Consider the following 10,000-nt stretch of genomic DNA (forward strand, 5'->3'; position numbering starts at 1 on the left):
CGCCGTGTTGATGTTGTCCCCGGTGACCATCCGCACCGTGATGCCGGCTCTCTGGCACTTCCGTATGGCGTCCGGGACCTGGGGGGGGATGATGTCATCGCATTACCCATGAAGCATAGCGACCGCAGGAGCATTAGGGCTCGTCCAATTGGAAAATGTTTTACTACGCCTTGCTATCCTTTTTGAGCGATATCTCTTATCTTATTGTATGTTTCCTCCCAATGGTGGGCAACGTTTTGCGACAGGCTTTGAGGTACATTTGCTCCCGTTCGGTGGATGCGTTGAGAGTGCAGGCCAAATCAATAATGATGCTTTCAAGAGCAGAGAACCCACAGAATGGCCTTCTCAAATGCCATATTATCAAACTGTACCCATGTCAGTCCACCCACAGTTTGCAACAGGATGTTCAACGCGCCACCGTTTTCGCTTAAATAAACGTTAGTGCTCATGTGTTCTTTATGAATACAGGCCCTGGTCTCAGGCCCTGTTCTAATAGCATGTTAGCCCTGTTAGCGCTCATGTGCTCTTTATGAATACAGGCCCTGGTCTAATAGCACGTTAGCCCTGTTAGCGCTCATGTGTTCTTTATGAATACAGGCCCTGGTGAGAAACACAAGGATTAATTCCGGCACGTTCTTAGCCCCTGGGCTGCACACACTTCTTACTTGCCCTAAATCACAGCAGCCCTCTCGGGGGGGGAAACAGATCACAATTTGAACGATTCATCGCCGTGATAATCCACAGTGTATATTTAACCAAGGGACAGAGGAAACGGAGGAGAGTGGAAACAGCTTGCAAACCCTGCCCTGTGTAACACACATTCATTACATTGCGGTTGATTATCTTGCCTCAGCCGATACTGCAATGCATTGACGTGCATGGTAATATACTGTCTTTGCAGTGCCTTGTGCCTTTCAATGCCAGGTTGTACGAAAGCCATCCAGCACTGGAAAGTGACCTGCTGGGTAAAACGCATCACGGCATGTTTTAACATTTCACTCTGCGATAAATAAATAAATAAATAAATAAAGGAAGTGTTCTGGCAAAACGGCCGTACGTGAAGCCCTATGGGTCTGACCCCAGAGCCCCAGTCCGTCTGAGATCACCTGTGAAACAGTGAAGCCACAAACCTCTCAGCGGCCCTGATGAGATCGATAACGAGCCGAGTCCAAACAAAGAAACTCTGAATGCCGAGCATGTTTGACATTTGCCCATTTTAAAAGGGCATTTAACGCAACCGCAAAACGTATAATGTTAATCGGGTGGGAGCAGCAGCGCTGCCACGCCGGGGGGGGGAATGGTAAAGTTGTGACAAAAGGTCAGCGTTCAACGGGCCGGTGCCGGTTATGAGCCGGGCCTTTTAATACCACAGCGCTGGTTGTGCTCAACAGGACTCAAAGCTGAACGCACAGTTTCAGGGCAATCCTCCTGTGTCTCCCAAACCCGGGTCCTGTGGGATATTTATGTTGAACTGGGCTGAACTGGGCTGAACTGGGCTGAACTGGGTGGAACTGGACTGATCTGAGCTGACCTGGGCTGAACTGGGCTGAACCGGGCTGAAATGTGCTGAACTGGACTGAACTAGGCTGAACTAGACTGACTTGGGCTGACCTGGGCTGAACTGGGCTGAACTAGGCTGAACTGGGCGGAACTGGACTGACATGAGCTGACCTGACCTGGGCTGAATTGGGCTGAACCGGGCTGAATTGGGCTGAACTGGGCTGAACTGGGCTGAACTGGCCTGGGCTGAACTGGGCGGAATTGGACTGACCTGAGCTGACCTGGACTGACCTGAGCTGAATTGGGCTGGGCTGAACTGGCCTGGGCTGAACTGGGCTGAACTGGACTGACCTGAGCTGAATTGGGCTGGACTGAACTGGCCTGGGCTGAACTGGACTGACCTGAGCTGACCTGGGTTGAACTGGGCTGAACCGGGCTGAACTGGGCTGAACTGATCTGAGCTGACCTGGGCTGACCTGGGCTGAATTGGGCTGAACTGGGCTGAATTGGGCTGAATTGGACTGGACTAACCTGAGCTGACCTGGGCTGAATTGGGCTGAACTGGCCTGGGCTGAACTGGGCGGAACTGGACTGACCTGGGCTGACCTGGGCTGAATTGGGCTGAACTGGGCTGAATTGGGCTGAATTGGACTGGACTAACCTGAGCTGACCTGGGCTGAATTGGGCTGAACTGGCCTGGGCTGAACTGGGCGGAACTGGACTGACCTGAGCTGAACTCGGCTGAATTGGGCTGACCAGGGCTGAACTGGGCTGAATTGGGCTGAATTTGGCTGAACTGGGCTGCATTGGGCTGGGCTGAACTGGGTGGAACTGGACTGACCTGAGCTGAACTGGGTTGAACTGGGCTGAAATGGGCTGAACTGACCTGAGCTGACCAGGGCTGAACTGGGCTGAATTTGGCTGAACTGAGCTGAACTGGGCTGAATTGGGCTGGGCTGAACTGGGCGGAACTGGACTGAACTGAGCTGACCTGGGCTGAATTGGGCTGAACTGGGCTGAACTGGGCTGAATTGGGCTGGGCTGAACTGGCCTGGGCTGAACTGGGCGGAACTGGACTGACCTGAGCTGACCTGGGCTGAACTGGGCTGAATTGGGCTAAACTGGGCTGAACTGACCTGAGCTGACCAGGGCTGAACTGGGCTGAATTGGGCTGAATTTGGCTGAACCGGGCTGAATTTGGCTGAACTGGGCTGAATTGGGCTGGGCTGAACTGGGCGGAACTGGACTGGACACAGACCACAGACCACAGACCGCCAGGGCCTGCACACAGCTGAGCTGAACTGGGCTGAACTGACCTGAGCTGACCAGGGCTGAACTGGGCTGAATTTGGCTGAACTGGGCTGAACTGGGCTGAATTGGGCTGGGCTGAACTGGGCGGAACTGGACTGACCTGAGCTGACCTGGGCTGAACTGGGCTGAATTGGGCTGAACTGGGCTGAACTGGGCTGAATTGGGCTGGGCTGAACTGGCCTGGGCTGAACTGGCCTGAACTGGGCGGAACTGGACTGACCTGAGCTGACCTGGGCTGAACTGGGCTGAACTGGGCTGCACTGCGCTGCGTGTTTTCGGGATTAGTCCCTGTATTGTGAGTGAAGGGTTTTTGGGCTCACCTCCAGCCGGACGGGGTCCTCGATGCCCACCACGCAGAGGCAGGTGAGGCCGGCCAGGATGCCGTTCTCGTCCTCCCAGTCGGGCGGGCCGTCGGCGACGGGGAAGTCGCGGTACGCCAGGCAGATGGTGCGCAGCCCCTCGGAGGCCATGGGCTCGATCACCTGCTTCACCATGTCCTCCCGGTCCCGCGGCCGGAACAGCCGGGGCTCCCCGTTCGCCGTCAGGATCCTGCAGCACCTGGGGCGGGGCGGGGCGGGGCGGGGAGTGGGGTTATAAACGGACCAGCAGGTTCTATAATAATAATATAGAACAATAATAATAATAACAATAATAATATATATATTTTTTTATCTATTGTGTTAAGAACAAGCTCAGATGCTACAGCACGCCCTCTAGAGGCTATCTGACGAAGTGCAGGCTCTGTGAAACTGAATGAGTGAGTGAGTGTGAGTGTGTGTGTGTGTGAGTGAGTGAGTGAGTGAGTGAGTGAGTGAGTGAGTGTGAGTGTGTGTGTGTGTGAGTGAGTGAGTGAGTGAGTGAGTGAGTGAGTGTGAGTGAGTGAGTGTGTGAGTGAGTGAGTGAGTGAGTGAGTGAGTGAGTGTGTGAGTGATTGAGTGAGTGAGTGTGTGAGTGTGTAGTGTGTGTGTAGTGTGTGTGTAGTGTGAGTGAGTGAGTGAGTGAGTGAGTGAGTGAGAGAGTGAGTGAGTGAGTGTGTGAGTGAGTGAGTGAGTGAGTGTGTGAGTGAGTGAGTGAGTGAGTGAGTGAGTGAGTGAGTGTGTGAGAGAGTGAGTGAGTGAGTGAGTGAGTGTGTGAGTGAGTGTGTGAGTGTGTGAGTGAGTGAGTGAGTGAGTGTGTGAGTGTGTGTGAGTGAGTGAGTGAGTGAGTGTGTGAGTGAGTGTGTGAGTGTGTGAGTGAGTGAGTGAGTGAGTGTGTGAGTGTGTGTGAGTGAGTGTGTGAGTGAGTGAGTGAGTGAGTGAGTGAGTGAGTGAGTGAGTGTGAGTGAGTGAGTGAGTGAGTGAGTGAGTGAGTGAGTGAGTGTGAGTGAGTGAGTGAGTGAGTGAGTGAGTGAGTGAGTGTGAGTGAGTGAGTGAGTGAGTGAGTGAGTGAGTGATTACTTCTTCAGCAGGATCTCGGAGGCTCCTTTGCTGAACATGCGGAAGCTCCCGTCGGCGTTCTTCAGCACGGTGCTCATGGACTTCCTGACGGAGTTGAAGGTGTAGACCTTGTAGAGCTTCTCCTCTGGGATGTCCCTGCGGATGGCCTGGTAGTCTCTCTTCAGGTCCAAGGCGAACCCCAGTAAGGCACATTCGGTCTTGTTCCCCACCTGCCGGGGCAGCCCCCCTTCCTTCTCCGGGGCCTGCGGGGGGGACCAGACCACAGGGCCGATGAACTCACACTCAAATAAAAGTACAAAAACTGCCAGAAAAGGTGAAAATAGTTTGTTGCTGGGGCGGTACCCTATAGGTACAAACAATTGTACCCCGAGCCAGCACTATAAACATCATTCATTTGTAACTTTTTTGCTTGGAACATGCAACTTATTTGGACCCAAAAAAGAGAACATTGTACTTTCAGGGTACATTTATTGGATACACGAGATCCTTGAAGAACAAAAATGTACCTCCACTTTATTTCTGAAATAGTGCCCCACCTTACATACAATCCCTGATCACTCCCTACTCCCCAGCTAGACCACTCCGGTCTGCCAGCTCTGGTCGCCTTACGGTTCCCTCTCTACGTGCACCTGGCGGTCGAGCTGCACGTTCACGCCTGTTTTCCGTTCTGGTTCCTCAGTGGTGAAATGACCTGCCTACCACTGTCAGAACAGCAGAATCCCTCCCCCTATTTCGACGCAGACTCAAAACCCACCTTTTCAAACTCTACCTTAGTCCTCCCTCCTGACTTCCCCTGCCCCTCCTTTCTGATATCCCTATCCTTGTCTAACCCCCCCCCCCAAAAAAAATAAATAAAAAAAAATAAAAATAAAAAAAAACACTTCTGATGACAACTATGTTTACAACAGCATTTCCTGTGTATTTCGCTAGTTTCTGGATGTGATGCTCTGACTTATGGTAGAACCTATGCACTTGTAAGTCGCTTTGGATTAAAAGCGTCTGCCAAATGACTAAAATGTAAATGTAAATGTAAAATGAAATAAAGGTAAAATAAAAATAAAGTAGACAATGCCCCCCATCTTAGTGCCGCCCTCCTCACCATGATTTTGGTGGTGTAGGCGCAGTTGACCCCGATCCCCAGGATGAGGAGGTCCATGATGGCGCCGGGGATCTGCTCGGGGTCCGGAACCCTCCGGTGGTGCTTCTCCGCCAAGTAGGCCTGCACCACCGTCATCCTGTTCGTGGTGAGCGTGCCCGTCTTATCGGAGCAGATGGCCGTGGCGTTGCCCATGGTCTCGCACGCGTCCAGGTGCCTCACCAAGTTATTATCTTTCATCATTTTCTGTGGGAGGAAACCAGCGTAGAGCCTAACGTCACGGTTCTGCAGGCGCTACAGCCTAACAAGGCAGCTCTAATGGCATCGTAACAGCTCTACGGTCACTGCATTTTGACAAACTTACTGATGAACTTAACTTAAGTCACCTGAGCGCAAGCATTCTACGGTTTGTAAGAGTCCTGGACTCTTTTTTCCGTAACTTGCATGAAGCCCGCCTCCCCCTACTTCCTTTACCCTCCTTTACTGAACCAAATGGAACAAAACCAAACCAGATGAAGCCAAACCAAACCAGATCAAGCCAAACCAAACCAGATCAAACCAGATCTAACGAAGCCAAACCAGATCAAACCAAACTAGGTCAAGCCAAACCAAATGCCTCCCCCTCACCCATCCCAAAGTGCCTTTGAGGCGAATCCCTGAGTAAGCACCTGCTCATTTTACACCAGACTCTACTACTCTATGACTCAAAATGGCGCCTACTTTGACGGAGTAGGCCAGGGAGATGGTGACGGCCAGCGGGAGGCCCTCGGGCACCGCCACCACCAGCACGGTGACGCCGATGATGAAGAACTTGACAAAGAACTGGATGTAGATGGGGGTGCAGTCTTTGACCCACGGGAGGTCCTGGATCCAGAAGGTGTCCACCACGAAGAGAACCACCAGGATGATGACGGTGATGGCCGACATCAGCAGGCCTAGATACAAGAGAGACACACACACACACACACACACACACAGACACACACACGCAGATACACACACACACACACACAGACACACACACAGATGCACACACAGACACGCACACACAGAGACACACACCCAGACACACACACAGGCACACACAGAGACACACACCCAGACACACACACAGGCACACACAGAGACACACACCCAGACACACACACACACACACACACACACAGATACACACACAGACACACACCCACAGACACACACACACAGATACACACACAGACACACACACACACAGATACACACACAGACACACAGACACAGAAACACACACAGTGATTTTTGACTGCCTCTCCTTGGAAGACAACATCAGTTAATTAAAGGGCGTCTCCAACCCCCCCGCTCACCTGCTTTGCCGATTTGGACTGCTAGTTTTGTCAGCTTCCCCTGAAGAACGGATTTCTCTTTCTTTGGCAAGTTGGCTTTCTTCTTCTCCAAATCGATGCCCTCGCTGTTGAGCGGCTGCATCTCCACAGCTGCCCCGTCCTGCGCTTTAGCTTTAGCGGGGCACAGAGGCAGACGCTGACCAACGTGGACGCATCGCATCACATCACCCTGCCGTGCACCGCTTTACATTACAGCCACCTCAGTGGAGATTAGCGTTAGCCTCAGGAACACAACCGTCCGTGTAATATCATCAGGGAAACAGAGAACACCCATTCATAATCATCAGTGTAAATTTAGCCTGATGAATAGCACTGGAAACAAAAGTCAATATCACTACACCCCAAACCTATTTTTACACATCTGTACCTATGGCATTTTGTCCAAAAAGGAAAATCTAATAATGATAGCTCAAGCGGGTCAGGGGAGCAAGGGTGCAGTTTAAAGGGATGTTTTTCAGTCTGTGTCAGAATATGGCTAGGGTTTCTGCTGTTCTGACCGCAGTGGGGAGATGGACAGGGTTTCTGCTGTTCTGACTGCAGTGGGGAGATGGGCAGGGTTTCTGCTGTTCTGACTGCAGTGGGGAGATGGGCAGGGTTTCTACTGTTCTGACTGCAGTGGGAGATGGGCAGGGTTTCTACTGTTCTGACTGCAGTGGGGAGATGGGCAGGGTTTCTGCTGTTCTGACTGCAGTGGGGAGATGGGCAGGGTTTCTACTGTTCTGACTGCAGTGGGAGATGGGCAGGGTTTCTACTGTTCTGACTGCAGTGGGGAGATGGGCAGGGTTTCTACTGTTCTGACCGCAGTGGGGAGATGGGCAGGGTTTCTGCTGTTCTGACCGCAGTGGGGAGATGGGCAGGGTTTCTGCTGTTCTGACTGCAGTGGGGAGATGGGCAGGGTTTCTGCTGTTCTGACCGCAGTGGGGAGATGGGCAGGGTTTCTGCTGTTCTGACTGCAGTGGGGAGATGGGCAGGGTTTCTGCTGTTCTGACTGGAGTGGGGAGATGGGCAGGGTTTCTGCTGTTCTGACTGCAGTGGGGAGATGGGCAGGGTTTCTGCTGTTCTGACTGCAGTGGGGAGATGGGCAGGGTTTCTGCTGTTCTGACTGCAGTGGGGAGATGGGCAGGGTTTCTGCTGTTCTGACCGCAGTGGGGAGATGGGCAGGGTTTCTGCTGTTCTGACCGCAGTGGGGAGATGGGCAGGGTTTCTGCTGTTCTGACCGCAGTGGGGAGCTCATTTCACTCCCCGCCACCAGGGGGCAGGTAACCCAGAGGTAGCAGAGCGGAGAGGTCTTATGAGCGCTGTGAAGATGTAACAGAGCAGTCTGTCAGCAGGGTACTGTCTGTGCTGCAAGCCGATAGGGGGTGATGGCTGGGTGTGGCCGTCTACGCGGCGAGCAGGAGCTTTCTGGACGAGCTGCAGAGGTCTGACGGCGGAGGCAGGCAGGCCAGCGGGCAGGAAGTGGCAGCGGTGCCGACAGGAAGCGGTCAGCGAGGGAAAGGGGCGGAGCCTCCAAACGTACCCTCGTGACGGTCTCGGCGAGGCGCGGCGTGCGGTTTGGTCACAAACACAAACAAGAGAGACGCCAGCACGGTGGCGCGCGTGGAGAAGAGCGGAATGGCTGACACACAGGAGAGGACAAACACATGCTAATACACACGGTCACACGTTAATCAGTTCATTTACTTAATGGTGAGGAGAGGGGGGGGACATTGTGTAATGCTCAGAGGCAAGAGAGATGCTAATGCTAATGCTAAAGACAGACACAGACACTAATGCAACTGGCATGAAAAAGGAAGACACGGGCTAATGCTAGCACTGAGGAAAGATGCTAGCAGTAATGAAATTGAGCCGGCTCTGCGTTTCAACCAGAGCGATGCTCCCTGCGGCCCTAAGGCTGTGTGTCATCTGCCCTGATCTTTCATGGGAAAGCACACGAATGTGTGAGATTTAATTTACTCTTCCATGACCTCATGTGCCGTACGTGCGGTCACATGACCGCACACACCCCCCCGCGAATTACGTGGGGCGTTACTCTGGAGTCCGGCCGCGGCGTCCGGTCTCCCCGGGTCAGCCGCCGCTCCAGAGCGCCCAAACGTTGTCCGCTCCTCCGCGGAGCGACAGACGCCGCTCAAAGTCCTCTAAAGCCGCTCTGCGCTTTGACCCCAAAAGCGGGCGGCGGGGTGTGCAGGTAATCCGGCCCGTGCCGGGAGGGGAGGGAGGGGGGGGGAGGGGGGGTCAGGAGGTGAGGAGGCAGGGGGATCGTGTGGAGGCCGGTCACGCCACCCCCCCCCCCCCCCCCCGGGCCAGGAGGTGATGTCACTGTCACCGTCGCCGTAGTGACCGCGCGGGCGGGGGGGATGGGCGGCGCTCTCAGGGCCTGTAATCCCGCGCTGTGGGATTAGGGCTAGCGCCTCAGACCGCGCGCGCACCGGCCGTCCTGCAGCTCTGCAGGGATCAGCGCCCCGCGTATCACCCCACTGCTCCAACGCATCACCCCACTGCTCCAACGCATCACCCCCCTGCTCCAACGCATCACCCCACTGCTCCAACGCATCACCCCACTGCTCCAACGCATCACCCCCCTGCTCCAACGCATCACCCCCCTGCTCCAACGCATCACCCCACTGCTCCAACGCATCACCCCACTGCTCCAACGCATCACCCCACTGCTCCAACGCATCACCCCACTGCTCCAACGCATCACCCACTGCTCCAACGCATCACCCCACTGCTCCAACGCATCACCCCACTGCTCCAACGCATCACCCCCTGCTCCAACGCATCACCCCACTGCTCCAACGCATCACCCCACTGCTCCAACGCATCACCCCCTGCTCCAACGCATCACCCCACTGCTCCAACGCATCACCCCACTGCTCCAACGCATCACCCCACTGCTCCAACGCATCACCCCCTGCTCCAACGCATCACCCCACTGCTCCAACGCATCACCCCACTGCTCCAACGCATCACCCCACTGCTCCAACGCATCACCCCCTGCTCCAACGCATCACCCCACTGCTCCAACGCATCACCCCCTGCTCCAACGCATCACCCCACTGCTCCAACGCATCACCCCCCTGCTCCAACGCATCACCCCCCTGCTCCAACGCAGGGCCAGACATGCCACCGTGCAGCCAGGCATGCGCTCACCCGCATGGAGAATTCACACTACAGCACGGTGCTTTCCCTCAAACTCAGCGGCCAGCTCTCTCATAAATGCACGCATTTTATTACGTCAAAAATATATGCTTGGCACATTCTGTGTTGTTCCA

The 10,000-nt window shown here is 54.4% G+C and overlaps 1 pseudogene; it reads right to left on the reverse strand.

Annotated features, from left to right (window-relative positions):
* Window positions 1-10,000, reverse strand: part of LOC133118874 (plasma membrane calcium-transporting ATPase 1-like) — a 54,191-nt pseudogene that overhangs the window by 9,836 nt on the left and 34,355 nt on the right.

The sequence above is a fragment of the Conger conger genome, chromosome 19, assembly GCF_963514075.1.
Source record: "Conger conger chromosome 19, fConCon1.1, whole genome shotgun sequence".
Lineage (NCBI taxonomy): Eukaryota > Metazoa > Chordata > Actinopteri > Anguilliformes > Congridae > Conger > Conger conger.